General features: G+C 47.6%; 37 non-coding genes across 37 annotated transcripts; 25 read left to right on the plus strand and 12 right to left on the minus strand.

Annotated features, from left to right (window-relative positions):
* Positions 1-149: 149 nt before the first annotated feature.
* On the plus strand, positions 150-313 carry LOC148738901 (U1 spliceosomal RNA). Its single transcript, XR_015997810.1, has one exon. It is a non-coding gene; the product is annotated as a U1 spliceosomal RNA (small nuclear RNA).
* Positions 314-1,279: 966 nt separating this feature from the next.
* LOC148738902 (5S ribosomal RNA) lies at positions 1,280-1,398 on the minus strand. Its single transcript, XR_015998113.1, has one exon. It is a non-coding gene; the product is annotated as a 5S ribosomal RNA (ribosomal RNA).
* A 473-nt stretch (positions 1,399-1,871) lies between these two features.
* On the plus strand, positions 1,872-2,063 carry LOC148738903 (U2 spliceosomal RNA). Its single transcript, XR_015997613.1, has one exon. It is a non-coding gene; the product is annotated as a U2 spliceosomal RNA (small nuclear RNA).
* Positions 2,064-2,274: 211 nt separating this feature from the next.
* On the plus strand, positions 2,275-2,438 carry LOC148738904 (U1 spliceosomal RNA). The gene has a single exon (XR_015997811.1). It is a non-coding gene; the product is annotated as a U1 spliceosomal RNA (small nuclear RNA).
* Positions 2,439-3,403: 965 nt separating this feature from the next.
* LOC148738905 (5S ribosomal RNA) lies at positions 3,404-3,522 on the minus strand. Its single transcript, XR_015998114.1, has one exon. It is a non-coding gene; the product is annotated as a 5S ribosomal RNA (ribosomal RNA).
* Positions 3,523-3,995: 473 nt separating this feature from the next.
* On the plus strand, positions 3,996-4,187 carry LOC148738906 (U2 spliceosomal RNA). The gene has a single exon (XR_015997614.1). It is a non-coding gene; the product is annotated as a U2 spliceosomal RNA (small nuclear RNA).
* A 211-nt stretch (positions 4,188-4,398) lies between these two features.
* LOC148738907 (U1 spliceosomal RNA) lies at positions 4,399-4,562 on the plus strand. Its single transcript, XR_015997812.1, has one exon. It is a non-coding gene; the product is annotated as a U1 spliceosomal RNA (small nuclear RNA).
* Positions 4,563-5,527: 965 nt separating this feature from the next.
* On the minus strand, positions 5,528-5,646 carry LOC148738908 (5S ribosomal RNA). The gene has a single exon (XR_015998116.1). It is a non-coding gene; the product is annotated as a 5S ribosomal RNA (ribosomal RNA).
* A 473-nt stretch (positions 5,647-6,119) lies between these two features.
* LOC148738909 (U2 spliceosomal RNA) lies at positions 6,120-6,311 on the plus strand. The gene has a single exon (XR_015997616.1). It is a non-coding gene; the product is annotated as a U2 spliceosomal RNA (small nuclear RNA).
* A 211-nt stretch (positions 6,312-6,522) lies between these two features.
* LOC148738910 (U1 spliceosomal RNA) lies at positions 6,523-6,686 on the plus strand. Its single transcript, XR_015997814.1, has one exon. It is a non-coding gene; the product is annotated as a U1 spliceosomal RNA (small nuclear RNA).
* Positions 6,687-7,651: 965 nt separating this feature from the next.
* LOC148738911 (5S ribosomal RNA) lies at positions 7,652-7,770 on the minus strand. Its single transcript, XR_015998117.1, has one exon. It is a non-coding gene; the product is annotated as a 5S ribosomal RNA (ribosomal RNA).
* A 473-nt stretch (positions 7,771-8,243) lies between these two features.
* Positions 8,244-8,435, plus strand: LOC148738912 (U2 spliceosomal RNA). The gene has a single exon (XR_015997617.1). It is a non-coding gene; the product is annotated as a U2 spliceosomal RNA (small nuclear RNA).
* Positions 8,436-8,646: 211 nt separating this feature from the next.
* On the plus strand, positions 8,647-8,810 carry LOC148738913 (U1 spliceosomal RNA). Its single transcript, XR_015997815.1, has one exon. It is a non-coding gene; the product is annotated as a U1 spliceosomal RNA (small nuclear RNA).
* A 965-nt stretch (positions 8,811-9,775) lies between these two features.
* LOC148738914 (5S ribosomal RNA) lies at positions 9,776-9,894 on the minus strand. Its single transcript, XR_015998118.1, has one exon. It is a non-coding gene; the product is annotated as a 5S ribosomal RNA (ribosomal RNA).
* A 473-nt stretch (positions 9,895-10,367) lies between these two features.
* LOC148738915 (U2 spliceosomal RNA) lies at positions 10,368-10,559 on the plus strand. The gene has a single exon (XR_015997618.1). It is a non-coding gene; the product is annotated as a U2 spliceosomal RNA (small nuclear RNA).
* Positions 10,560-10,770: 211 nt separating this feature from the next.
* LOC148738916 (U1 spliceosomal RNA) lies at positions 10,771-10,934 on the plus strand. The gene has a single exon (XR_015997816.1). It is a non-coding gene; the product is annotated as a U1 spliceosomal RNA (small nuclear RNA).
* A 965-nt stretch (positions 10,935-11,899) lies between these two features.
* On the minus strand, positions 11,900-12,018 carry LOC148738917 (5S ribosomal RNA). The gene has a single exon (XR_015998119.1). It is a non-coding gene; the product is annotated as a 5S ribosomal RNA (ribosomal RNA).
* Positions 12,019-12,491: 473 nt separating this feature from the next.
* LOC148738918 (U2 spliceosomal RNA) lies at positions 12,492-12,683 on the plus strand. The gene has a single exon (XR_015997619.1). It is a non-coding gene; the product is annotated as a U2 spliceosomal RNA (small nuclear RNA).
* A 211-nt stretch (positions 12,684-12,894) lies between these two features.
* On the plus strand, positions 12,895-13,058 carry LOC148738919 (U1 spliceosomal RNA). Its single transcript, XR_015997817.1, has one exon. It is a non-coding gene; the product is annotated as a U1 spliceosomal RNA (small nuclear RNA).
* A 965-nt stretch (positions 13,059-14,023) lies between these two features.
* On the minus strand, positions 14,024-14,142 carry LOC148738920 (5S ribosomal RNA). The gene has a single exon (XR_015998121.1). It is a non-coding gene; the product is annotated as a 5S ribosomal RNA (ribosomal RNA).
* A 473-nt stretch (positions 14,143-14,615) lies between these two features.
* On the plus strand, positions 14,616-14,807 carry LOC148738921 (U2 spliceosomal RNA). Its single transcript, XR_015997620.1, has one exon. It is a non-coding gene; the product is annotated as a U2 spliceosomal RNA (small nuclear RNA).
* A 211-nt stretch (positions 14,808-15,018) lies between these two features.
* On the plus strand, positions 15,019-15,182 carry LOC148738922 (U1 spliceosomal RNA). Its single transcript, XR_015997818.1, has one exon. It is a non-coding gene; the product is annotated as a U1 spliceosomal RNA (small nuclear RNA).
* Positions 15,183-16,147: 965 nt separating this feature from the next.
* LOC148738923 (5S ribosomal RNA) lies at positions 16,148-16,266 on the minus strand. The gene has a single exon (XR_015998122.1). It is a non-coding gene; the product is annotated as a 5S ribosomal RNA (ribosomal RNA).
* Positions 16,267-16,739: 473 nt separating this feature from the next.
* On the plus strand, positions 16,740-16,931 carry LOC148738924 (U2 spliceosomal RNA). Its single transcript, XR_015997622.1, has one exon. It is a non-coding gene; the product is annotated as a U2 spliceosomal RNA (small nuclear RNA).
* Positions 16,932-17,142: 211 nt separating this feature from the next.
* LOC148738925 (U1 spliceosomal RNA) lies at positions 17,143-17,306 on the plus strand. The gene has a single exon (XR_015997819.1). It is a non-coding gene; the product is annotated as a U1 spliceosomal RNA (small nuclear RNA).
* Positions 17,307-18,271: 965 nt separating this feature from the next.
* On the minus strand, positions 18,272-18,390 carry LOC148738926 (5S ribosomal RNA). Its single transcript, XR_015998123.1, has one exon. It is a non-coding gene; the product is annotated as a 5S ribosomal RNA (ribosomal RNA).
* A 470-nt stretch (positions 18,391-18,860) lies between these two features.
* Positions 18,861-19,052, plus strand: LOC148738927 (U2 spliceosomal RNA). Its single transcript, XR_015997623.1, has one exon. It is a non-coding gene; the product is annotated as a U2 spliceosomal RNA (small nuclear RNA).
* Positions 19,053-19,263: 211 nt separating this feature from the next.
* LOC148738928 (U1 spliceosomal RNA) lies at positions 19,264-19,427 on the plus strand. The gene has a single exon (XR_015997820.1). It is a non-coding gene; the product is annotated as a U1 spliceosomal RNA (small nuclear RNA).
* Positions 19,428-20,392: 965 nt separating this feature from the next.
* On the minus strand, positions 20,393-20,511 carry LOC148738929 (5S ribosomal RNA). The gene has a single exon (XR_015998124.1). It is a non-coding gene; the product is annotated as a 5S ribosomal RNA (ribosomal RNA).
* Positions 20,512-20,984: 473 nt separating this feature from the next.
* On the plus strand, positions 20,985-21,176 carry LOC148738930 (U2 spliceosomal RNA). Its single transcript, XR_015997624.1, has one exon. It is a non-coding gene; the product is annotated as a U2 spliceosomal RNA (small nuclear RNA).
* A 211-nt stretch (positions 21,177-21,387) lies between these two features.
* Positions 21,388-21,551, plus strand: LOC148738931 (U1 spliceosomal RNA). Its single transcript, XR_015997821.1, has one exon. It is a non-coding gene; the product is annotated as a U1 spliceosomal RNA (small nuclear RNA).
* Positions 21,552-22,516: 965 nt separating this feature from the next.
* Positions 22,517-22,635, minus strand: LOC148738932 (5S ribosomal RNA). The gene has a single exon (XR_015998125.1). It is a non-coding gene; the product is annotated as a 5S ribosomal RNA (ribosomal RNA).
* Positions 22,636-23,108: 473 nt separating this feature from the next.
* LOC148738933 (U2 spliceosomal RNA) lies at positions 23,109-23,300 on the plus strand. Its single transcript, XR_015997625.1, has one exon. It is a non-coding gene; the product is annotated as a U2 spliceosomal RNA (small nuclear RNA).
* A 211-nt stretch (positions 23,301-23,511) lies between these two features.
* Positions 23,512-23,675, plus strand: LOC148738934 (U1 spliceosomal RNA). The gene has a single exon (XR_015997822.1). It is a non-coding gene; the product is annotated as a U1 spliceosomal RNA (small nuclear RNA).
* Positions 23,676-24,640: 965 nt separating this feature from the next.
* Positions 24,641-24,759, minus strand: LOC148738935 (5S ribosomal RNA). Its single transcript, XR_015998126.1, has one exon. It is a non-coding gene; the product is annotated as a 5S ribosomal RNA (ribosomal RNA).
* Positions 24,760-25,232: 473 nt separating this feature from the next.
* LOC148738936 (U2 spliceosomal RNA) lies at positions 25,233-25,424 on the plus strand. Its single transcript, XR_015997626.1, has one exon. It is a non-coding gene; the product is annotated as a U2 spliceosomal RNA (small nuclear RNA).
* Positions 25,425-25,635: 211 nt separating this feature from the next.
* Positions 25,636-25,799, plus strand: LOC148738937 (U1 spliceosomal RNA). The gene has a single exon (XR_015997824.1). It is a non-coding gene; the product is annotated as a U1 spliceosomal RNA (small nuclear RNA).
* Positions 25,800-26,405: the final 606 nt, after the last annotated feature.

A 26,405-nucleotide genomic window follows, 5' to 3' on the forward strand; every position in this document is an offset into this window, starting at 1 on the left:
CAGGAGCCCTGCAGCTCCAAAGGGAAGGCGGAAAAAGACATGACGGGCCAAGGCGGCAACTGACACTGGCTGATTTGAAGCGTGCAAAGCAGTACCACAGGACATAGGTGAGGGAGAGTTTTACCACGGCAAGCGTATGCCTGAAAGGCATACTTACCTGACGCGGGAGGTACTGTGATCAAGGAGGCAGTCCTCTCAAGGCGAGGCCCTTTCATTGCACTTGGACTGGGTTGACCCTTGCGATTACCCCAAATGTGGGTAACTCGAGCGTATAATTTCTGGTAGTGGGGACCTGCGTTCGCGCTCGTCCCCGAAAAGCTGATGTAAAATATCTTGCCCTTAACCCCTGACTGACTAATGAATTGATCTTGATTTTGGAGTTGACCGTTAAACAGGGTGAACTGGAACTGGAATGAAGAGAGAAGAAGAGCAGCAAGGGAAAAAGAAAGCAAAACGCCATGGAAAGAAAGAGAGACAGACAGAGAGACAGACAGAAGTGGCCTGCGTGTTGGCAGAGAGATTTGGAGGAATAGAAGTGATTGTAAATGAAGGTGAGTTTTTGTGAGGATGTGAGTAGAGCTGTTCTAGATAGATGTGTGTGCTTTCTGCATTATTTTGTTCGTTTGTTTGCGAAAGAAAAGGAGAGGAAACCAAGCGGAGGAGTGACTGACTAACTCACCGAGGGATGGACTAAGCAAAGAACGATCGATACATGGGCAAGAAAAGCATTTGTTTTAGAAACGTGAGTACATTGTCAACCATACCTGTGGCAGGCGAGGTTTTGTTGTCATGTATTTCTTATTGCGAGCGAGCGAGAGGAGGGAACGTTCGTTCCAGCGAGCGAGCGAGCAAACAAAGAGGCAGGCGAGTAAGTAAAAATGTGGAACCTTTTGCCGCTTCGCTTCGTTTCAGTCAGTTTGAATCCATCCGCCTGTATTAATCGTGGGAATGTTTTGACATGTCTTGAGGCCTTGAAAGTGCTGTAAAAGTGTGCGTGTTTTCCTATTTGTGATTCGTGGGAGCGTGCGAATGATTCGATGTCACGTACAAATGTGGAATTTGTCACAACCAACAATGTGTTGAGATCTCGAGCGCGCGCCCTCGCTCCTTCGTTTGCTCGCTCTCTTGCATTGGGAAATGATTTTGGCCACAAGCTTATTTCTCTCCTGCCTGTTATGTTAGTTTTTCTTTTACTCCTCACTCGTCTACGGGACGCCGTGAGTATCGGAAGCGGTTTACCCGGATAAAACGTTGAGAGAGTAAGCAAAGGAAAAAATGAAGCCTACAACACGGGGTATTCCCAGGCGGTCACCCATCCAAGTACTAACCCCGCCCGACAGGGCTTAACTTCGGTGATCGGACGAGAACCGGTGCTTTCCCTGTGGTATGGTCGTAGACAAGGGAAAACAGCTGAAATTTGGCTGGTTATCGGTTATGTTTGATCTGTACTAGCCCTAATTTCGTTACTCTAACCCTAAACCCTAACATCGTTACCCTAACCCTAACCCCAAGATCGTTACCCTAACCCTAAATTTGGTAGCCTAGACCCTAACCCAAACGTCATCTCCTAGAGCCTGCGCACACCTTGAGAAGCGTCGATTTGAGGCAATATATCTCACTGGGGGTGGGGTGGGGTGGGGGGGGGAGTATAGAGATAAATCAAGTTTGGTAAATATTCTAAAGAACACCATCTTGTTAGTTAAGTGTATGTGGCTGGCGTCTTAAAGTTACAATGAGAAGATTACCAACCGATGAGCCACTGGGTCCGTTTTTGGGACTCGCAAGGGCTTCTGGGGGCTACCTGCTACTACCCACCATATACTGTGGGAAGGATCCCTCTACCACCCCCTTGATTGAGGGTATTGGTGGGTATCGCTTCTCGGCCTTTTGGCTAAGATCAAGTGTAGTATCTGTTCTTATCAGCTTAATATCTGATACGCTGCTCATTGAGTAGCTCATATATTAAACTGATTTTTGGAACTGGGCTGTGGAAAAGAGGCTTGCCTCGTCCCAGCCACGGGTTGCCTCGGTATAGCACTACCTCCGAGTGTGGCCCACTTCCCTTTTGGGGAAGACACATTTAATGGAAGGAAAAATAATGACTATAGCATTCTCTTCTGTGCACAGGAGCCCTGCAGCTCCAAAGGGAAGGCGGAAAAAGACATGACGGGCCAAGGCGGCAACTGACACTGGCTGATTTGAAGCGTGCAAAGCAGTACCACAAGGACATAGGTGAGGGAGAGTTTTACCACGGCAAGCGTATGCCTGAAAGGCATACTTACCTGACGCGGGAGGTACTGTGATCAAGGAGGCAGTCCTCTCAAGGCGAGGCCCTTTCATTGCACTTGGACTGGGTTGACCCTTGCGATTACCCCAAATGTGGGTAACTCGAGCGTATAATTTCTGGTAGTGGGGACCTGCGTTCGCGCTCGTCCCCGAAAAGCTGATGTAAAATATCTTGCCCTTAACCCCTGACTGACTAATGAATTGATCTTGATTTTGGAGTTGACCGTTAAACAGGGTGAACTGGAACTGGAATGAAGAGAGAAGAAGAGCAGCAAGGGAAAAAGAAAGCAAAACGCCATGGAAAGAAAGAGAGACAGACAGAGAGACAGACAGAAGTGGCCTGCGTGTTGGCAGAGAGATTTGGAGGAATAGAAGTGATTGTAAATGAAGGTGAGTTTTTGTGAGGATGTGAGTAGAGCTGTTCTAGATAGATGTGTGTGCTTTCTGCATTATTTTGTTCGTTTGTTTGCGAAAGAAAAGGAGAGGAAACCAAGCGGAGGAGTGACTGACTAACTCACCGAGGGATGGACTAAGCAAAGAACGATCGATACATGGGCAAGAAAAGCATTTGTTTTAGAAACGTGAGTACATTGTCAACCATACCTGTGGCAGGCGAGGTTTTGTTGTCATGTATTTCTTATTGCGAGCGAGCGAGAGGAGGGAACGTTCGTTCCAGCGAGCGAGCGAGCAAACAAAGAGGCAGGCGAGTAAGTAAAAATGTGGAACCTTTTGCCGCTTCGCTTCGTTTCAGTCAGTTTGAATCCATCCGCCTGTATTAATCGTGGGAATGTTTTGACATGTCTTGAGGCCTTGAAAGTGCTGTAAAAGTGTGCGTGTTTTCCTATTTGTGATTCGTGGGAGCGTGCGAATGATTCGATGTCACGTACAAATGTGGAATTTGTCACAACAACAATGTGTTGAGATCTCGAGCGCGCGCCCTCGCTCCTTCGTTTGCTCGCTCTCTTGCATTGGGAAATGATTTTGGCCACAAGCTTATTTCTCTCCTGCCTGTTATGTTAGTTTTTCTTTTACTCCTCACTCGTCTACGGGACGCCGTGAGTATCGGAAGCGGTTTACCCGGATAAAACGTTGAGAGAGTAAGCAAAGGAAAAAATGAAGCCTACAACACGGGGTATTCCCAGGCGGTCACCCATCCAAGTACTAACCCCGCCCGACAGGGCTTAACTTCGGTGATCGGACGAGAACCGGTGCTTTCCCTGTGGTATGGTCGTAGACAAGGGAAAACAGCTGAAATTTGGCTGGTTATCGGTTATGTTTGATCTGTACTAGCCCTAATTTCGTTACTCTAACCCTAAACCCTAACATCGTTACCCTAACCCTAACCCCAAGATCGTTACCCTAACCCTAAATTTGGTAGCCTAGACCCTAACCCAAACGTCATCTCCTAGAGCCTGCGCACACCTTGAGAAGCGTCGATTTGAGGCAATATATCTCACTGGGGGTGGGGTGGGGTGGGGGGGGGAGTATAGAGATAAATCAAGTTTGGTAAATATTCTAAAGAACACCATCTTGTTAGTTAAGTGTATGTGGCTGGCGTCTTAAAGTTACAATGAGAAGATTACCAACCGATGAGCCACTGGGTCCGTTTTTGGGACTCGCAAGGGCTTCTGGGGGCTACCTGCTACTACCCACCATATACTGTGGGAAGGATCCCTCTACCACCCCCTTGATTGAGGGTATTGGTGGGTATCGCTTCTCGGCCTTTTGGCTAAGATCAAGTGTAGTATCTGTTCTTATCAGCTTAATATCTGATACGCTGCTCATTGAGTAGCTCATATATTAAACTGATTTTTGGAACTGGGCTGTGGAAAAGAGGCTTGCCTCGTCCCAGCCACGGGTTGCCTCGGTATAGCACTACCTCCGAGTGTGGCCCACTTCCCTTTTGGGGAAGACACATTTAATGGAAGGAAAAATAATGACTATAGCATTCTCTTCTGTGCACAGGAGCCCTGCAGCTCCAAAGGGAAGGCGGAAAAAGACATGACGGGCCAAGGCGGCAACTGACACTGGCTGATTTGAAGCGTGCAAAGCAGTACCACAAGGACATAGGTGAGGGAGAGTTTTACCACGGCAAGCGTATGCCTGAAAGGCATACTTACCTGACGCGGGAGGTACTGTGATCAAGGAGGCAGTCCTCTCAAGGCGAGGCCCTTTCATTGCACTTGGACTGGGTTGACCCTTGCGATTACCCCAAATGTGGGTAACTCGAGCGTATAATTTCTGGTAGTGGGGACCTGCGTTCGCGCTCGTCCCCGAAAAGCTGATGTAAAATATCTTGCCCTTAACCCCTGACTGACTAATGAATTGATCTTGATTTTGGAGTTGACCGTTAAACAGGGTGAACTGGAACTGGAATGAAGAGAGAAGAAGAGCAGCAAGGGAAAAAGAAAGCAAAACGCCATGGAAAGAAAGAGAGACAGACAGAGAGACAGACAGAAGTGGCCTGCGTGTTGGCAGAGAGATTTGGAGGAATAGAAGTGATTGTAAATGAAGGTGAGTTTTTGTGAGGATGTGAGTAGAGCTGTTCTAGATAGATGTGTGTGCTTTCTGCATTATTTTGTTCGTTTGTTTGCGAAAGAAAAGGAGAGGAAACCAAGCGGAGGAGTGACTGACTAACTCACCGAGGGATGGACTAAGCAAAGAACGATCGATACATGGGCAAGAAAAGCATTTGTTTTAGAAACGTGAGTACATTGTCAACCATACCTGTGGCAGGCGAGGTTTTGTTGTCATGTATTTCTTATTGCGAGCGAGCGAGAGGAGGGAACGTTCGTTCCAGCGAGCGAGCGAGCAAACAAAGAGGCAGGCGAGTAAGTAAAAATGTGGAACCTTTTGCCGCTTCGCTTCGTTTCAGTCAGTTTGAATCCATCCGCCTGTATTAATCGTGGGAATGTTTTGACATGTCTTGAGGCCTTGAAAGTGCTGTAAAAGTGTGCGTGTTTTCCTATTTGTGATTCGTGGGAGCGTGCGAATGATTCGATGTCACGTACAAATGTGGAATTTGTCACAACAACAATGTGTTGAGATCTCGAGCGCGCGCCCTCGCTCCTTCGTTTGCTCGCTCTCTTGCATTGGGAAATGATTTTGGCCACAAGCTTATTTCTCTCCTGCCTGTTATGTTAGTTTTTCTTTTACTCCTCACTCGTCTACGGGACGCCGTGAGTATCGGAAGCGGTTTACCCGGATAAAACGTTGAGAGAGTAAGCAAAGGAAAAAATGAAGCCTACAACACGGGGTATTCCCAGGCGGTCACCCATCCAAGTACTAACCCCGCCCGACAGGGCTTAACTTCGGTGATCGGACGAGAACCGGTGCTTTCCCTGTGGTATGGTCGTAGACAAGGGAAAACAGCTGAAATTTGGCTGGTTATCGGTTATGTTTGATCTGTACTAGCCCTAATTTCGTTACTCTAACCCTAAACCCTAACATCGTTACCCTAACCCTAACCCCAAGATCGTTACCCTAACCCTAAATTTGGTAGCCTAGACCCTAACCCAAACGTCATCTCCTAGAGCCTGCGCACACCTTGAGAAGCGTCGATTTGAGGCAATATATCTCACTGGGGGTGGGGTGGGGTGGGGGGGGGAGTATAGAGATAAATCAAGTTTGGTAAATATTCTAAAGAACACCATCTTGTTAGTTAAGTGTATGTGGCTGGCGTCTTAAAGTTACAATGAGAAGATTACCAACCGATGAGCCACTGGGTCCGTTTTTGGGACTCGCAAGGGCTTCTGGGGGCTACCTGCTACTACCCACCATATACTGTGGGAAGGATCCCTCTACCACCCCCTTGATTGAGGGTATTGGTGGGTATCGCTTCTCGGCCTTTTGGCTAAGATCAAGTGTAGTATCTGTTCTTATCAGCTTAATATCTGATACGCTGCTCATTGAGTAGCTCATATATTAAACTGATTTTTGGAACTGGGCTGTGGAAAAGAGGCTTGCCTCGTCCCAGCCACGGGTTGCCTCGGTATAGCACTACCTCCGAGTGTGGCCCACTTCCCTTTTGGGGAAGACACATTTAATGGAAGGAAAAATAATGACTATAGCATTCTCTTCTGTGCACAGGAGCCCTGCAGCTCCAAAGGGAAGGCGGAAAAAGACATGACGGGCCAAGGCGGCAACTGACACTGGCTGATTTGAAGCGTGCAAAGCAGTACCACAAGGACATAGGTGAGGGAGAGTTTTACCACGGCAAGCGTATGCCTGAAAGGCATACTTACCTGACGCGGGAGGTACTGTGATCAAGGAGGCAGTCCTCTCAAGGCGAGGCCCTTTCATTGCACTTGGACTGGGTTGACCCTTGCGATTACCCCAAATGTGGGTAACTCGAGCGTATAATTTCTGGTAGTGGGGACCTGCGTTCGCGCTCGTCCCCGAAAAGCTGATGTAAAATATCTTGCCCTTAACCCCTGACTGACTAATGAATTGATCTTGATTTTGGAGTTGACCGTTAAACAGGGTGAACTGGAACTGGAATGAAGAGAGAAGAAGAGCAGCAAGGGAAAAAGAAAGCAAAACGCCATGGAAAGAAAGAGAGACAGACAGAGAGACAGACAGAAGTGGCCTGCGTGTTGGCAGAGAGATTTGGAGGAATAGAAGTGATTGTAAATGAAGGTGAGTTTTTGTGAGGATGTGAGTAGAGCTGTTCTAGATAGATGTGTGTGCTTTCTGCATTATTTTGTTCGTTTGTTTGCGAAAGAAAAGGAGAGGAAACCAAGCGGAGGAGTGACTGACTAACTCACCGAGGGATGGACTAAGCAAAGAACGATCGATACATGGGCAAGAAAAGCATTTGTTTTAGAAACGTGAGTACATTGTCAACCATACCTGTGGCAGGCGAGGTTTTGTTGTCATGTATTTCTTATTGCGAGCGAGCGAGAGGAGGGAACGTTCGTTCCAGCGAGCGAGCGAGCAAACAAAGAGGCAGGCGAGTAAGTAAAAATGTGGAACCTTTTGCCGCTTCGCTTCGTTTCAGTCAGTTTGAATCCATCCGCCTGTATTAATCGTGGGAATGTTTTGACATGTCTTGAGGCCTTGAAAGTGCTGTAAAAGTGTGCGTGTTTTCCTATTTGTGATTCGTGGGAGCGTGCGAATGATTCGATGTCACGTACAAATGTGGAATTTGTCACAACAACAATGTGTTGAGATCTCGAGCGCGCGCCCTCGCTCCTTCGTTTGCTCGCTCTCTTGCATTGGGAAATGATTTTGGCCACAAGCTTATTTCTCTCCTGCCTGTTATGTTAGTTTTTCTTTTACTCCTCACTCGTCTACGGGACGCCGTGAGTATCGGAAGCGGTTTACCCGGATAAAACGTTGAGAGAGTAAGCAAAGGAAAAAATGAAGCCTACAACACGGGGTATTCCCAGGCGGTCACCCATCCAAGTACTAACCCCGCCCGACAGGGCTTAACTTCGGTGATCGGACGAGAACCGGTGCTTTCCCTGTGGTATGGTCGTAGACAAGGGAAAACAGCTGAAATTTGGCTGGTTATCGGTTATGTTTGATCTGTACTAGCCCTAATTTCGTTACTCTAACCCTAAACCCTAACATCGTTACCCTAACCCTAACCCCAAGATCGTTACCCTAACCCTAAATTTGGTAGCCTAGACCCTAACCCAAACGTCATCTCCTAGAGCCTGCGCACACCTTGAGAAGCGTCGATTTGAGGCAATATATCTCACTGGGGGTGGGGTGGGGTGGGGGGGGGAGTATAGAGATAAATCAAGTTTGGTAAATATTCTAAAGAACACCATCTTGTTAGTTAAGTGTATGTGGCTGGCGTCTTAAAGTTACAATGAGAAGATTACCAACCGATGAGCCACTGGGTCCGTTTTTGGGACTCGCAAGGGCTTCTGGGGGCTACCTGCTACTACCCACCATATACTGTGGGAAGGATCCCTCTACCACCCCCTTGATTGAGGGTATTGGTGGGTATCGCTTCTCGGCCTTTTGGCTAAGATCAAGTGTAGTATCTGTTCTTATCAGCTTAATATCTGATACGCTGCTCATTGAGTAGCTCATATATTAAACTGATTTTTGGAACTGGGCTGTGGAAAAGAGGCTTGCCTCGTCCCAGCCACGGGTTGCCTCGGTATAGCACTACCTCCGAGTGTGGCCCACTTCCCTTTTGGGGAAGACACATTTAATGGAAGGAAAAATAATGACTATAGCATTCTCTTCTGTGCACAGGAGCCCTGCAGCTCCAAAGGGAAGGCGGAAAAAGACATGACGGGCCAAGGCGGCAACTGACACTGGCTGATTTGAAGCGTGCAAAGCAGTACCACAAGGACATAGGTGAGGGAGAGTTTTACCACGGCAAGCGTATGCCTGAAAGGCATACTTACCTGACGCGGGAGGTACTGTGATCAAGGAGGCAGTCCTCTCAAGGCGAGGCCCTTTCATTGCACTTGGACTGGGTTGACCCTTGCGATTACCCCAAATGTGGGTAACTCGAGCGTATAATTTCTGGTAGTGGGGACCTGCGTTCGCGCTCGTCCCCGAAAAGCTGATGTAAAATATCTTGCCCTTAACCCCTGACTGACTAATGAATTGATCTTGATTTTGGAGTTGACCGTTAAACAGGGTGAACTGGAACTGGAATGAAGAGAGAAGAAGAGCAGCAAGGGAAAAAGAAAGCAAAACGCCATGGAAAGAAAGAGAGACAGACAGAGAGACAGACAGAAGTGGCCTGCGTGTTGGCAGAGAGATTTGGAGGAATAGAAGTGATTGTAAATGAAGGTGAGTTTTTGTGAGGATGTGAGTAGAGCTGTTCTAGATAGATGTGTGTGCTTTCTGCATTATTTTGTTCGTTTGTTTGCGAAAGAAAAGGAGAGGAAACCAAGCGGAGGAGTGACTGACTAACTCACCGAGGGATGGACTAAGCAAAGAACGATCGATACATGGGCAAGAAAAGCATTTGTTTTAGAAACGTGAGTACATTGTCAACCATACCTGTGGCAGGCGAGGTTTTGTTGTCATGTATTTCTTATTGCGAGCGAGCGAGAGGAGGGAACGTTCGTTCCAGCGAGCGAGCGAGCAAACAAAGAGGCAGGCGAGTAAGTAAAAATGTGGAACCTTTTGCCGCTTCGCTTCGTTTCAGTCAGTTTGAATCCATCCGCCTGTATTAATCGTGGGAATGTTTTGACATGTCTTGAGGCCTTGAAAGTGCTGTAAAAGTGTGCGTGTTTTCCTATTTGTGATTCGTGGGAGCGTGCGAATGATTCGATGTCACGTACAAATGTGGAATTTGTCACAACAACAATGTGTTGAGATCTCGAGCGCGCGCCCTCGCTCCTTCGTTTGCTCGCTCTCTTGCATTGGGAAATGATTTTGGCCACAAGCTTATTTCTCTCCTGCCTGTTATGTTAGTTTTTCTTTTACTCCTCACTCGTCTACGGGACGCCGTGAGTATCGGAAGCGGTTTACCCGGATAAAACGTTGAGAGAGTAAGCAAAGGAAAAAATGAAGCCTACAACACGGGGTATTCCCAGGCGGTCACCCATCCAAGTACTAACCCCGCCCGACAGGGCTTAACTTCGGTGATCGGACGAGAACCGGTGCTTTCCCTGTGGTATGGTCGTAGACAAGGGAAAACAGCTGAAATTTGGCTGGTTATCGGTTATGTTTGATCTGTACTAGCCCTAATTTCGTTACTCTAACCCTAAACCCTAACATCGTTACCCTAACCCTAACCCCAAGATCGTTACCCTAACCCTAAATTTGGTAGCCTAGACCCTAACCCAAACGTCATCTCCTAGAGCCTGCGCACACCTTGAGAAGCGTCGATTTGAGGCAATATATCTCACTGGGGGTGGGGTGGGGTGGGGGGGGGAGTATAGAGATAAATCAAGTTTGGTAAATATTCTAAAGAACACCATCTTGTTAGTTAAGTGTATGTGGCTGGCGTCTTAAAGTTACAATGAGAAGATTACCAACCGATGAGCCACTGGGTCCGTTTTTGGGACTCGCAAGGGCTTCTGGGGGCTACCTGCTACTACCCACCATATACTGTGGGAAGGATCCCTCTACCACCCCCTTGATTGAGGGTATTGGTGGGTATCGCTTCTCGGCCTTTTGGCTAAGATCAAGTGTAGTATCTGTTCTTATCAGCTTAATATCTGATACGCTGCTCATTGAGTAGCTCATATATTAAACTGATTTTTGGAACTGGGCTGTGGAAAAGAGGCTTGCCTCGTCCCAGCCACGGGTTGCCTCGGTATAGCACTACCTCCGAGTGTGGCCCACTTCCCTTTTGGGGAAGACACATTTAATGGAAGGAAAAATAATGACTATAGCATTCTCTTCTGTGCACAGGAGCCCTGCAGCTCCAAAGGGAAGGCGGAAAAAGACATGACGGGCCAAGGCGGCAACTGACACTGGCTGATTTGAAGCGTGCAAAGCAGTACCACAAGGACATAGGTGAGGGAGAGTTTTACCACGGCAAGCGTATGCCTGAAAGGCATACTTACCTGACGCGGGAGGTACTGTGATCAAGGAGGCAGTCCTCTCAAGGCGAGGCCCTTTCATTGCACTTGGACTGGGTTGACCCTTGCGATTACCCCAAATGTGGGTAACTCGAGCGTATAATTTCTGGTAGTGGGGACCTGCGTTCGCGCTCGTCCCCGAAAAGCTGATGTAAAATATCTTGCCCTTAACCCCTGACTGACTAATGAATTGATCTTGATTTTGGAGTTGACCGTTAAACAGGGTGAACTGGAACTGGAATGAAGAGAGAAGAAGAGCAGCAAGGGAAAAAGAAAGCAAAACGCCATGGAAAGAAAGAGAGACAGACAGAGAGACAGACAGAAGTGGCCTGCGTGTTGGCAGAGAGATTTGGAGGAATAGAAGTGATTGTAAATGAAGGTGAGTTTTTGTGAGGATGTGAGTAGAGCTGTTCTAGATAGATGTGTGTGCTTTCTGCATTATTTTGTTCGTTTGTTTGCGAAAGAAAAGGAGAGGAAACCAAGCGGAGGAGTGACTGACTAACTCACCGAGGGATGGACTAAGCAAAGAACGATCGATACATGGGCAAGAAAAGCATTTGTTTTAGAAACGTGAGTACATTGTCAACCATACCTGTGGCAGGCGAGGTTTTGTTGTCATGTATTTCTTATTGCGAGCGAGCGAGAGGAGGGAACGTTCGTTCCAGCGAGCGAGCGAGCAAACAAAGAGGCAGGCGAGTAAGTAAAAATGTGGAACCTTTTGCCGCTTCGCTTCGTTTCAGTCAGTTTGAATCCATCCGCCTGTATTAATCGTGGGAATGTTTTGACATGTCTTGAGGCCTTGAAAGTGCTGTAAAAGTGTGCGTGTTTTCCTATTTGTGATTCGTGGGAGCGTGCGAATGATTCGATGTCACGTACAAATGTGGAATTTGTCACAACAACAATGTGTTGAGATCTCGAGCGCGCGCCCTCGCTCCTTCGTTTGCTCGCTCTCTTGCATTGGGAAATGATTTTGGCCACAAGCTTATTTCTCTCCTGCCTGTTATGTTAGTTTTTCTTTTACTCCTCACTCGTCTACGGGACGCCGTGAGTATCGGAAGCGGTTTACCCGGATAAAACGTTGAGAGAGTAAGCAAAGGAAAAAATGAAGCCTACAACACGGGGTATTCCCAGGCGGTCACCCATCCAAGTACTAACCCCGCCCGACAGGGCTTAACTTCGGTGATCGGACGAGAACCGGTGCTTTCCCTGTGGTATGGTCGTAGACAAGGGAAAACAGCTGAAATTTGGCTGGTTATCGGTTATGTTTGATCTGTACTAGCCCTAATTTCGTTACTCTAACCCTAAACCCTAACATCGTTACCCTAACCCTAACCCCAAGATCGTTACCCTAACCCTAAATTTGGTAGCCTAGACCCTAACCCAAACGTCATCTCCTAGAGCCTGCGCACACCTTGAGAAGCGTCGATTTGAGGCAATATATCTCACTGGGGGTGGGGTGGGGTGGGGGGGGGAGTATAGAGATAAATCAAGTTTGGTAAATATTCTAAAGAACACCATCTTGTTAGTTAAGTGTATGTGGCTGGCGTCTTAAAGTTACAATGAGAAGATTACCAACCGATGAGCCACTGGGTCCGTTTTTGGGACTCGCAAGGGCTTCTGGGGGCTACCTGCTACTACCCACCATATACTGTGGGAAGGATCCCTCTACCACCCCCTTGATTGAGGGTATTGGTGGGTATCGCTTCTCGGCCTTTTGGCTAAGATCAAGTGTAGTATCTGTTCTTATCAGCTTAATATCTGATACGCTGCTCATTGAGTAGCTCATATATTAAACTGATTTTTGGAACTGGGCTGTGGAAAAGAGGCTTGCCTCGTCCCAGCCACGGGTTGCCTCGGTATAGCACTACCTCCGAGTGTGGCCCACTTCCCTTTTGGGGAAGACACATTTAATGGAAGGAAAAATAATGACTATAGCATTCTCTTCTGTGCACAGGAGCCCTGCAGCTCCAAAGGGAAGGCGGAAAAAGACATGACGGGCCAAGGCGGCAACTGACACTGGCTGATTTGAAGCGTGCAAAGCAGTACCACAAGGACATAGGTGAGGGAGAGTTTTACCACGGCAAGCGTATGCCTGAAAGGCATACTTACCTGACGCGGGAGGTACTGTGATCAAGGAGGCAGTCCTCTCAAGGCGAGGCCCTTTCATTGCACTTGGACTGGGTTGACCCTTGCGATTACCCCAAATGTGGGTAACTCGAGCGTATAATTTCTGGTAGTGGGGACCTGCGTTCGCGCTCGTCCCCGAAAAGCTGATGTAAAATATCTTGCCCTTAACCCCTGACTGACTAATGAATTGATCTTGATTTTGGAGTTGACCGTTAAACAGGGTGAACTGGAACTGGAATGAAGAGAGAAGAAGAGCAGCAAGGGAAAAAGAAAGCAAAACGCCATGGAAAGAAAGAGAGACAGACAGAGAGACAGACAGAAGTGGCCTGCGTGTTGGCAGAGAGATTTGGAGGAATAGAAGTGATTGTAAATGAAGGTGAGTTTTTGTGAGGATGTGAGTAGAGCTGTTCTAGATAGATGTGTGTGCTTTCTGCATTATTTTGTTCGTTTGTTTGCGAAAGAAAAGGAGAGGAAACCAAGCGGAGGAGTGACTGACTAACTCACCGAGGGATGGACTAAGCAAAGAACGATCGATACATGGGCAAGAAAAGCATTTGTTTTAGAAACGTGAGTACATTGTCAACCATACCTGTGGCAGGCGAGGTTTTGTTGTCATGTATTTCTTATTGCGAGCGAGCGAGAGGAGGGAACGTTCGTTCCAGCGAGCGAGCGAGCAAACAAAGAGGCAGGCGAGTAAGTAAAAATGTGGAACCTTTTGCCGCTTCGCTTCGTTTCAGTCAGTTTGAATCCATCCGCCTGTATTAATCGTGGGAATGTTTTGACATGTCTTGAGGCCTTGAAAGTGCTGTAAAAGTGTGCGTGTTTTCCTATTTGTGATTCGTGGGAGCGTGCGAATGATTCGATGTCACGTACAAATGTGGAATTTGTCACAACAACAATGTGTTGAGATCTCGAGCGCGCGCCCTCGCTCCTTCGTTTGCTCGCTCTCTTGCATTGGGAAATGATTTTGGCCACAAGCTTATTTCTCTCCTGCCTGTTATGTTAGTTTTTCTTTTACTCCTCACTCGTCTACGGGACGCCGTGAGTATCGGAAGCGGTTTACCCGGATAAAACGTTGAGAGAGTAAGCAAAGGAAAAAATGAAGCCTACAACACGGGGTATTCCCAGGCGGTCACCCATCCAAGTACTAACCCCGCCCGACAGGGCTTAACTTCGGTGATCGGACGAGAACCGGTGCTTTCCCTGTGGTATGGTCGTAGACAAGGGAAAACAGCTGAAATTTGGCTGGTTATCGGTTATGTTTGATCTGTACTAGCCCTAATTTCGTTACTCTAACCCTAAACCCTAACATCGTTACCCTAACCCTAACCCCAAGATCGTTACCCTAACCCTAAATTTGGTAGCCTAGACCCTAACCCAAACGTCATCTCCTAGAGCCTGCGCACACCTTGAGAAGCGTCGATTTGAGGCAATATATCTCACTGGGGGTGGGGTGGGGTGGGGGGGGGAGTATAGAGATAAATCAAGTTTGGTAAATATTCTAAAGAACACCATCTTGTTAGTTAAGTGTATGTGGCTGGCGTCTTAAAGTTACAATGAGAAGATTACCAACCGATGAGCCACTGGGTCCGTTTTTGGGACTCGCAAGGGCTTCTGGGGGCTACCTGCTACTACCCACCATATACTGTGGGAAGGATCCCTCTACCACCCCCTTGATTGAGGGTATTGGTGGGTATCGCTTCTCGGCCTTTTGGCTAAGATCAAGTGTAGTATCTGTTCTTATCAGCTTAATATCTGATACGCTGCTCATTGAGTAGCTCATATATTAAACTGATTTTTGGAACTGGGCTGTGGAAAAGAGGCTTGCCTCGTCCCAGCCACGGGTTGCCTCGGTATAGCACTACCTCCGAGTGTGGCCCACTTCCCTTTTGGGGAAGACACATTTAATGGAAGGAAAAATAATGACTATAGCATTCTCTTCTGTGCACAGGAGCCCTGCAGCTCCAAAGGGAAGGCGGAAAAAGACATGACGGGCCAAGGCGGCAACTGACACTGGCTGATTTGAAGCGTGCAAAGCAGTACCACAAGGACATAGGTGAGGGAGAGTTTTACCACGGCAAGCGTATGCCTGAAAGGCATACTTACCTGACGCGGGAGGTACTGTGATCAAGGAGGCAGTCCTCTCAAGGCGAGGCCCTTTCATTGCACTTGGACTGGGTTGACCCTTGCGATTACCCCAAATGTGGGTAACTCGAGCGTATAATTTCTGGTAGTGGGGACCTGCGTTCGCGCTCGTCCCCGAAAAGCTGATGTAAAATATCTTGCCCTTAACCCCTGACTGACTAATGAATTGATCTTGATTTTGGAGTTGACCGTTAAACAGGGTGAACTGGAACTGGAATGAAGAGAGAAGAAGAGCAGCAAGGGAAAAAGAAAGCAAAACGCCATGGAAAGAAAGAGAGACAGACAGAGAGACAGACAGAAGTGGCCTGCGTGTTGGCAGAGAGATTTGGAGGAATAGAAGTGATTGTAAATGAAGGTGAGTTTTTGTGAGGATGTGAGTAGAGCTGTTCTAGATAGATGTGTGTGCTTTCTGCATTATTTTGTTCGTTTGTTTGCGAAAGAAAAGGAGAGGAAACCAAGCGGAGGAGTGACTGACTAACTCACCGAGGGATGGACTAAGCAAAGAACGATCGATACATGGGCAAGAAAAGCATTTGTTTTAGAAACGTGAGTACATTGTCAACCATACCTGTGGCAGGCGAGGTTTTGTTGTCATGTATTTCTTATTGCGAGCGAGCGAGAGGAGGGAACGTTCGTTCCAGCGAGCGAGCGAGCAAACAAAGAGGCAGGCGAGTAAGTAAAAATGTGGAACCTTTTGCCGCTTCGCTTCGTTTCAGTCAGTTTGAATCCATCCGCCTGTATTAATCGTGGGAATGTTTTGACATGTCTTGAGGCCTTGAAAGTGCTGTAAAAGTGTGCGTGTTTTCCTATTTGTGATTCGTGGGAGCGTGCGAATGATTCGATGTCACGTACAAATGTGGAATTTGTCACAACAACAATGTGTTGAGATCTCGAGCGCGCGCCCTCGCTCCTTCGTTTGCTCGCTCTCTTGCATTGGGAAATGATTTTGGCCACAAGCTTATTTCTCTCCTGCCTGTTATGTTAGTTTTTCTTTTACTCCTCACTCGTCTACGGGACGCCGTGAGTATCGGAAGCGGTTTACCCGGATAAAACGTTGAGAGAGTAAGCAAAGGAAAAAATGAAGCCTACAACACGGGGTATTCCCAGGCGGTCACCCATCCAAGTACTAACCCCGCCCGACAGGGCTTAACTTCGGTGATCGGACGAGAACCGGTGCTTTCCCTGTGGTATGGTCGTAGACAAGGGAAAACAGCTGAAATTTGGCTGGTTATCGGTTATGTTTGATCTGTACTAGCCCTAATTTCGTTACTCTAACCCTAAACCCTAACATCGTTACCCTAACCCTAACCCCAAGATCGTTACCCTAACCCTAAATTTGGTAGCCTAGACCCTAACCCAAACGTCATCTCCTAGAGCCTGCGCACACCTTGAGAAGCGTCGATTTGAGGCAATATATCTCACTGGGGGTGGGGTGGGGTGGGGGGGGGAGTATAGAGATAAATCAAGTTTGGTAAATATTCTAAAGAACACCATCTTGTTAGTTAAGTGTATGTGGCTGGCGTCTTAAAGTTACAATGAGAAGATTACCAACCGATGAGCCACTGGGTCCGTTTTTGGGACTCGCAAGGGCTTCTGGGGGCTACCTGCTACTACCCACCATATACTGTGGGAAGGATCCCTCTACCACCCCCTTGATTGAGGGTATTGGTGGGTATCGCTTCTCGGCCTTTTGGCTAAGATCAAGTGTAGTATCTGTTCTTATCAGCTTAATATCTGATACGCTGCTCATTGAGTAGCTCATATATTAAACTGATTTTTGGAACTGGGCTGTGGAAAAGAGGCTTGCCTCGTCCCAGCCACGGGTTGCCTCGGTATAGCACTACCTCCGAGTGTGGCCCACTTCCCTTTTGGGGAAGACACATTTAATGGAAGGAAAAATAATGACTATAGCATTCTCTTCTGTGCACAGGAGCCCTGCAGCTCCAAAGGGAAGGCGGAAAAAGACATGACGGGCCAAGGCGGCAACTGACACTGGCTGATTTGAAGCGTGCAAAGCAGTACCACAAGGACATAGGTGAGGGAGAGTTTTACCACGGCAAGCGTATGCCTGAAAGGCATACTTACCTGACGCGGGAGGTACTGTGATCAAGGAGGCAGTCCTCTCAAGGCGAGGCCCTTTCATTGCACTTGGACTGGGTTGACCCTTGCGATTACCCCAAATGTGGGTAACTCGAGCGTATAATTTCTGGTAGTGGGGACCTGCGTTCGCGCTCGTCCCCGAAAAGCTGATGTAAAATATCTTGCCCTTAACCCCTGACTGACTAATGAATTGATCTTGATTTTGGAGTTGACCGTTAAACAGGGTGAACTGGAACTGGAATGAAGAGAGAAGAAGAGCAGCAAGGGAAAAAGAAAGCAAAACGCCATGGAAAGAAAGAGAGACAGACAGAGAGACAGACAGAAGTGGCCTGCGTGTTGGCAGAGAGATTTGGAGGAATAGAAGTGATTGTAAATGAAGGTGAGTTTTTGTGAGGATGTGAGTAGAGCTGTTCTAGATAGATGTGTGTGCTTTCTGCATTATTTTGTTCGTTTGTTTGCGAAAGAAAAGGAGAGGAAACCAAGCGGAGGAGTGACTGACTAACTCACCGAGGGATGGACTAAGCAAAGAACGATCGATACATGGGCAAGAAAAGCATTTGTTTTAGAAACGTGAGTACATTGTCAACCATACCTGTGGCAGGCGAGGTTTTGTTGTCATGTATTTCTTATTGCGAGCGAGCGAGAGGAGGGAACGTTCGTTCCAGCGAGCGAGCGAGCAAACAAAGAGGCAGGCGAGTAAGTAAAAATGTGGAACCTTTTGCCGCTTCGCTTCGTTTCAGTCAGTTTGAATCCATCCGCCTGTATTAATCGTGGGAATGTTTTGACATGTCTTGAGGCCTTGAAAGTGCTGTAAAAGTGTGCGTGTTTTCCTATTTGTGATTCGTGGGAGCGTGCGAATGATTCGATGTCACGTACAAATGTGGAATTTGTCACAACAACAATGTGTTGAGATCTCGAGCGCGCGCCCTCGCTCCTTCGTTTGCTCGCTCTCTTGCATTGGGAAATGATTTTGGCCACAAGCTTATTTCTCTCCTGCCTGTTATGTTAGTTTTTCTTTTACTCCTCACTCGTCTACGGGACGCCGTGAGTATCGGAAGCGGTTTACCCGGATAAAACGTTGAGAGAGTAAGCAAAGGAAAAAATGAAGCCTACAACACGGGGTATTCCCAGGCGGTCACCCATCCAAGTACTAACCCCGCCCGACAGGGCTTAACTTCGGTGATCGGACGAGAACCGGTGCTTTCCCTGTGGTATGGTCGTAGACAAGGGAAAACAGCTGAAATTTGGCTGGTTATCGGTTATGTTTGATCTGTACTAGCCCTAATTTCGTTACTCTAACCCTAAACCCTAACATCGTTACCCTAACCCTAACCCCAAGATCGTTACCCTAACCCTAAATTTGGTAGCCTAGACCCTAACCCAAACGTCATCTCCTAGAGCCTGCGCACACCTTGAGAAGCGTCGATTTGAGGCAATATATCTCACTGGGGGTGGGGTGGGGGGGGGGGAGTATAGAGATAAATCAAGTTTGGTAAATATTCTAAAGAACACCATCTTGTTAGTTAAGTGTATGTGGCTGGCGTCTTAAAGTTACAATGAGAAGATTACCAACCGATGAGCCACTGGGTCCGTTTTTGGGACTCGCAAGGGCTTCTGGGGGCTACCTGCTACTACCCACCATATACTGTGGGAAGGATCCCTCTACCACCCCCTTGATTGAGGGTATTGGTGGGTATCGCTTCTCGGCCTTTTGGCTAAGATCAAGTGTAGTATCTGTTCTTATCAGCTTAATATCTGATACGCTGCTCATTGAGTAGCTCATATATTAAACTGATTTTTGGAACTGGGCTGTGGAAAAGAGGCTTGCCTCGTCCCAGCCACGGGTTGCCTCGGTATAGCACTACCTCCGAGTGTGGCCCACTTCCCTTTTGGGGAAGACACATTTAATGGAAGGAAAAATAATGACTATAGCATTCTCTTCTGTGCACAGGAGCCCTGCAGCTCCAAAGGGAAGGCGGAAAAAGACATGACGGGCCAAGGCGGCAACTGACACTGGCTGATTTGAAGCGTGCAAAGCAGTACCACAAGGACATAGGTGAGGGAGAGTTTTACCACGGCAAGCGTATGCCTGAAAGGCATACTTACCTGACGCGGGAGGTACTGTGATCAAGGAGGCAGTCCTCTCAAGGCGAGGCCCTTTCATTGCACTTGGACTGGGTTGACCCTTGCGATTACCCCAAATGTGGGTAACTCGAGCGTATAATTTCTGGTAGTGGGGACCTGCGTTCGCGCTCGTCCCCGAAAAGCTGATGTAAAATATCTTGCCCTTAACCCCTGACTGACTAATGAATTGATCTTGATTTTGGAGTTGACCGTTAAACAGGGTGAACTGGAACTGGAATGAAGAGAGAAGAAGAGCAGCAAGGGAAAAAGAAAGCAAAACGCCATGGAAAGAAAGAGAGACAGACAGAGAGACAGACAGAAGTGGCCTGCGTGTTGGCAGAGAGATTTGGAGGAATAGAAGTGATTGTAAATGAAGGTGAGTTTTTGTGAGGATGTGAGTAGAGCTGTTCTAGATAGATGTGTGTGCTTTCTGCATTATTTTGTTCGTTTGTTTGCGAAAGAAAAGGAGAGGAAACCAAGCGGAGGAGTGACTGACTAACTCACCGAGGGATGGACTAAGCAAAGAACGATCGATACATGGGCAAGAAAAGCATTTGTTTTAGAAACGTGAGTACATTGTCAACCATACCTGTGGCAGGCGAGGTTTTGTTGTCATGTATTTCTTATTGCGAGCGAGCGAGAGGAGGGAACGTTCGTTCCAGCGAGCGAGCGAGCAAACAAAGAGGCAGGCGAGTAAGTAAAAATGTGGAACCTTTTGCCGCTTCGCTTCGTTTCAGTCAGTTTGAATCCATCCGCCTGTATTAATCGTGGGAATGTTTTGACATGTCTTGAGGCCTTGAAAGTGCTGTAAAAGTGTGCGTGTTTTCCTATTTGTGATTCGTGGGAGCGTGCGAATGATTCGATGTCACGTACAAATGTGGAATTTGTCACAACAACAATGTGTTGAGATCTCGAGCGCGCGCCCTCGCTCCTTCGTTTGCTCGCTCTCTTGCATTGGGAAATGATTTTGGCCACAAGCTTATTTCTCTCCTGCCTGTTATGTTAGTTTTTCTTTTACTCCTCACTCGTCTACGGGACGCCGTGAGTATCGGAAGCGGTTTACCCGGATAAAACGTTGAGAGAGTAAGCAAAGGAAAAAATGAAGCCTACAACACGGGGTATTCCCAGGCGGTCACCCATCCAAGTACTAACCCCGCCCGACAGGGCTTAACTTCGGTGATCGGACGAGAACCGGTGCTTTCCCTGTGGTATGGTCGTAGACAAGGGAAAACAGCTGAAATTTGGCTGGTTATCGGTTATGTTTGATCTGTACTAGCCCTAATTTCGTTACTCTAACCCTAAACCCTAACATCGTTACCCTAACCCTAACCCCAAGATCGTTACCCTAACCCTAAATTTGGTAGCCTAGACCCTAACCCAAACGTCATCTCCTAGAGCCTGCGCACACCTTGAGAAGCGTCGATTTGAGGCAATATATCTCACTGGGGGTGGGGTGGGGTGGGGGGGGGAGTATAGAGATAAATCAAGTTTGGTAAATATTCTAAAGAACACCATCTTGTTAGTTAAGTGTATGTGGCTGGCGTCTTAAAGTTACAATGAGAAGATTACCAACCGATGAGCCACTGGGTCCGTTTTTGGGACTCGCAAGGGCTTCTGGGGGCTACCTGCTACTACCCACCATATACTGTGGGAAGGATCCCTCTACCACCCCCTTGATTGAGGGTATTGGTGGGTATCGCTTCTCGGCCTTTTGGCTAAGATCAAGTGTAGTATCTGTTCTTATCAGCTTAATATCTGATACGCTGCTCATTGAGTAGCTCATATATTAAACTGATTTTTGGAACTGGGCTGTGGAAAAGAGGCTTGCCTCGTCCCAGCCACGGGTTGCCTCGGTATAGCACTACCTCCGAGTGTGGCCCACTTCCCTTTTGGGGAAGACACATTTAATGGAAGGAAAAATAATGACTATAGCATTCTCTTCTGTGCACAGGAGCCCTGCAGCTCCAAAGGGAAGGCGGAAAAAGACATGACGGGCCAAGGCGGCAACTGACACTGGCTGATTTGAAGCGTGCAAAGCAGTACCACAAGGACATAGGTGAGGGAGAGTTTTACCACGGCAAGCGTATGCCTGAAAGGCATACTTACCTGACGCGGGAGGTACTGTGATCAAGGAGGCAGTCCTCTCAAGGCGAGGCCCTTTCATTGCACTTGGACTGGGTTGACCCTTGCGATTACCCCAAATGTGGGTAACTCGAGCGTATAATTTCTGGTAGTGGGGACCTGCGTTCGCGCTCGTCCCCGAAAAGCTGATGTAAAATATCTTGCCCTTAACCCCTGACTGACTAATGAATTGATCTTGATTTTGGAGTTGACCGTTAAACAGGGTGAACTGGAACTGGAATGAAGAGAGAAGAAGAGCAGCAAGGGAAAAAGAAAGCAAAACGCCATGGAAAGAAAGAGAGACAGACAGAGAGACAGACAGAAGTGGCCTGCGTGTTGGCAGAGAGATTTGGAGGAATAGAAGTGATTGTAAATGAAGGTGAGTTTTTGTGAGGATGTGAGTAGAGCTGTTCTAGATAGATGTGTGTGCTTTCTGCATTATTTTGTTCGTTTGTTTGCGAAAGAAAAGGAGAGGAAACCAAGCGGAGGAGTGACTGACTAACTCACCGAGGGATGGACTAAGCAAAGAACGATCGATACATGGGCAAGAAAAGCATTTGTTTTAGAAACGTGAGTACATTGTCAACCATACCTGTGGCAGGCGAGGTTTTGTTGTCATGTATTTCTTATTGCGAGCGAGCGAGAGGAGGGAACGTTCGTTCCAGCGAGCGAGCGAGCAAACAAAGAGGCAGGCGAGTAAGTAAAAATGTGGAACCTTTTGCCGCTTCGCTTCGTTTCAGTCAGTTTGAATCCATCCGCCTGTATTAATCGTGGGAATGTTTTGACATGTCTTGAGGCCTTGAAAGTGCTGTAAAAGTGTGCGTGTTTTCCTATTTGTGATTCGTGGGAGCGTGCGAATGATTCGATGTCACGTACAAATGTGGAATTTGTCACAACAACAATGTGTTGAGATCTCGAGCGCGCGCCCTCGCTCCTTCGTTTGCTCGCTCTCTTGCATTGGGAAATGATTTTGGCCACAAGCTTATTTCTCTCCTGCCTGTTATGTTAGTTTTTCTTTTACTCCTCACTCGTCTACGGGACGCCGTGAGTATCGGAAGCGGTTTACCCGGATAAAACGTTGAGAGAGTAAGCAAAGGAAAAAATGAAGCCTACAACACGGGGTATTCCCAGGCGGTCACCCATCCAAGTACTAACCCCGCCCGACAGGGCTTAACTTCGGTGATCGGACGAGAACCGGTGCTTTCCCTGTGGTATGGTCGTAGACAAGGGAAAACAGCTGAAATTTGGCTGGTTATCGGTTATGTTTGATCTGTACTAGCCCTAATTTCGTTACTCTAACCCTAAACCCTAACATCGTTACCCTAACCCTAACCCCAAGATCGTTACCCTAACCCTAAATTTGGTAGCCTAGACCCTAACCCAAACGTCATCTCCTAGAGCCTGCGCACACCTTGAGAAGCGTCGATTTGAGGCAATATATCTCACTGGGGGTGGGGTGGGGTGGGGGGGGGAGTATAGAGATAAATCAAGTTTGGTAAATATTCTAAAGAACACCATCTTGTTAGTTAAGTGTATGTGGCTGGCGTCTTAAAGTTACAATGAGAAGATTACCAACCGATGAGCCACTGGGTCCGTTTTTGGGACTCGCAAGGGCTTCTGGGGGCTACCTGCTACTACCCACCATATACTGTGGGAAGGATCCCTCTACCACCCCCTTGATTGAGGGTATTGGTGGGTATCGCTTCTCGGCCTTTTGGCTAAGATCAAGTGTAGTATCTGTTCTTATCAGCTTAATATCTGATACGCTGCTCATTGAGTAGCTCATATATTAAACTGATTTTTGGAACTGGGCTGTGGAAAAGAGGCTTGCCTCGTCCCAGCCACGGGTTGCCTCGGTATAGCACTACCTCCGAGTGTGGCCCACTTCCCTTTTGGGGAAGACACATTTAATGGAAGGAAAAATAATGACTATAGCATTCTCTTCTGTGCACAGGAGCCCTGCAGCTCCAAAGGGAAGGCGGAAAAAGACATGACGGGCCAAGGCGGCAACTGACACTGGCTGATTTGAAGCGTGCAAAGCAGTACCACAAGGACATAGGTGAGGGAGAGTTTTACCACGGCAAGCGTATGCCTGAAAGGCATACTTACCTGACGCGGGAGGTACTGTGATCAAGGAGGCAGTCCTCTCAAGGCGAGGCCCTTTCATTGCACTTGGACTGGGTTGACCCTTGCGATTACCCCAAATGTGGGTAACTCGAGCGTATAATTTCTGGTAGTGGGGACCTGCGTTCGCGCTCGTCCCCGAAAAGCTGATGTAAAATATCTTGCCCTTAACCCCTGACTGACTAATGAATTGATCTTGATTTTGGAGTTGACCGTTAAACAGGGTGAACTGGAACTGGAATGAAGAGAGAAGAAGAGCAGCAAGGGAAAAAGAAAGCAAAACGCCATGGAAAGAAAGAGAGACAGACAGAGAGACAGACAGAAGTGGCCTGCGTGTTGGCAGAGAGATTTGGAGGAATAGAAGTGATTGTAAATGAAGGTGAGTTTTTGTGAGGATGTGAGTAGAGCTGTTCTAGATAGATGTGTGTGCTTTCTGCATTATTTTGTTCGTTTGTTTGCGAAAGAAAAGGAGAGGAAACCAAGCGGAGGAGTGACTGACTAACTCACCGAGGGATGGACTAAGCAAAGAACGATCGATACATGGGCAAGAAAAGCATTTGTTTTAGAAACGTGAGTACATTGTCAACCATACCTGTGGCAGGCGAGGTTTTGTTGTCATGTATTTCTTATTGCGAGCGAGCGAGAGGAGGGAACGTTCGTTCCAGCGAGCGAGCGAGCAAACAAAGAGGCAGGCGAGTAAGTAAAAATGTGGAACCTTTTGCCGCTTCGCTTCGTTTCAGTCAGTTTGAATCCATCCGCCTGTATTAATCGTGGGAATGTTTTGACATGTCTTGAGGCCTTGAAAGTGCTGTAAAAGTGTGCGTGTTTTCCTATTTGTGATTCGTGGGAGCGTGCGAATGATTCGATGTCACGTACAAATGTGGAATTTGTCACAACAACAATGTGTTGAGATCTCGAGCGCGCGCCCTCGCTCCTTCGTTTGCTCGCTCTCTTGCATTGGGAAATGATTTTGGCCACAAGCTTATTTCTCTCCTGCCTGTTATGTTAGTTTTTCTTTTACTCCTCACTCGTCTACGGGACGCCGTGAGTATCGGAAGCGGTTTACCCGGATAAAACGTTGAGAGAGTAAGCAAAGGAAAAAATGAAGCCTACAACACGGGGTATTCCCAGGCGGTCACCCATCCAAGTACTAACCCCGCCCGACAGGGCTTAACTTCGGTGATCGGACGAGAACCGGTGCTTTCCCTGTGGTATGGTCGTAGACAAGGGAAAACAGCTGAAATTTGGCTGGTTATCGGTTATGTTTGATCTGTACTAGCCCTAATTTCGTTACTCTAACCCTAAACCCTAACATCGTTACCCTAACCCTAACCCCAAGATCGTTACCCTAACCCTAAATTTGGTAGCCTAGACCCTAACCCAAACGTCATCTCCTAGAGCCTGCGCACACCTTGAGAAGCGTCGATTTGAGGCAATATATCTCACTGGGGGTGGGGTGGGGTGGGGGGGGGAGTATAGAGATAAATCAAGTTTGGTAAATATTCTAAAGAACACCATCTTGTTAGTTAAGTGTATGTGGCTGGCGTCTTAAAGTTACAATGAGAAGATTACCAACCGATGAGCCACTGGGTCCGTTTTTGGGACTCGCAAGGGCTTCTGGGGGCTACCTGCTACTACCCACCATATACTGTGGGAAGGATCCCTCTACCACCCCCTTGATTGAGGGTATTGGTGGGTATCGCTTCTCGGCCTTTTGGCTAAGATCAAGTGTAGTATCTGTTCTTATCAGCTTAATATCTGATACGCTGCTCATTGAGTAGCTCATATATTAAACTGATTTTTGGAACTGGGCTGTGGAAAAGAGGCTTGCCTCGTCCCAGCCACGGGTTGCCTCGGTATAGCACTACCTCCGAGTGTGGCCCACTTCCCTTTTGGGGAAGACACATTTAATGGAAGGAAAAATAATGACTATAGCATTCTCTTCTGTGCACAGGAGCCCTGCAGCTCCAAAGGGAAGGCGGAAAAAGACATGACGGGCCAAGGCGGCAACTGACACTGGCTGATTTGAAGCGTGCAAAGCAGTACCACAAGGACATAGGTGAGGGAGAGTTTTACCACGGCAAGCGTATGCCTGAAAGGCATACTTACCTGACGCGGGAGGTACTGTGATCAAGGAGGCAGTCCTCTCAAGGCGAGGCCCTTTCATTGCACTTGGACTGGGTTGACCCTTGCGATTACCCCAAATGTGGGTAACTCGAGCGTATAATTTCTGGTAGTGGGGACCTGCGTTCGCGCTCGTCCCCGAAAAGCTGATGTAAAATATCTTGCCCTTAACCCCTGACTGACTAATGAATTGATCTTGATTTTGGAGTTGACCGTTAAACAGGGTGAACTGGAACTGGAATGAAGAGAGAAGAAGAGCAGCAAGGGAAAAAGAAAGCAAAACGCCATGGAAAGAAAGAGAGACAGACAGAGAGACAGACAGAAGTGGCCTGCGTGTTGGCAGAGAGATTTGGAGGAATAGAAGTGATTGTAAATGAAGGTGAGTTTTTGTGAGGATGTGAGTAGAGCTGTTCTAGATAGATGTGTGTGCTTTCTGCATTATTTTGTTCGTTTGTTTGCGAAAGAAAAGGAGAGGAAACCAAGCGGAGGAGTGACTGACTAACTCACCGAGGGATGGACTAAGCAAAGAACGATCGATACATGGGCAAGAAAAGCATTTGTTTTAGAAACGTGAGTACATTGTCAACCATACCTGTGGCAGGCGAGGTTTTGTTGTCATGTATTTCTTATTGCGAGCGAGCGAGAGGAGGGAACGTTCGTTCCAGCGAGCGAGCGAGCAAACAAAGAGGCAGGCGAGTAAGTAAAAATGTGGAACCTTTTGCCGCTTCGCTTCGTTTCAGTCAGTTT

This window comes from Stylophora pistillata, chromosome 2, assembly GCF_964205215.1.
Source record: "Stylophora pistillata chromosome 2, jaStyPist1.2, whole genome shotgun sequence".
NCBI lineage: Eukaryota > Metazoa > Cnidaria > Anthozoa > Scleractinia > Pocilloporidae > Stylophora > Stylophora pistillata.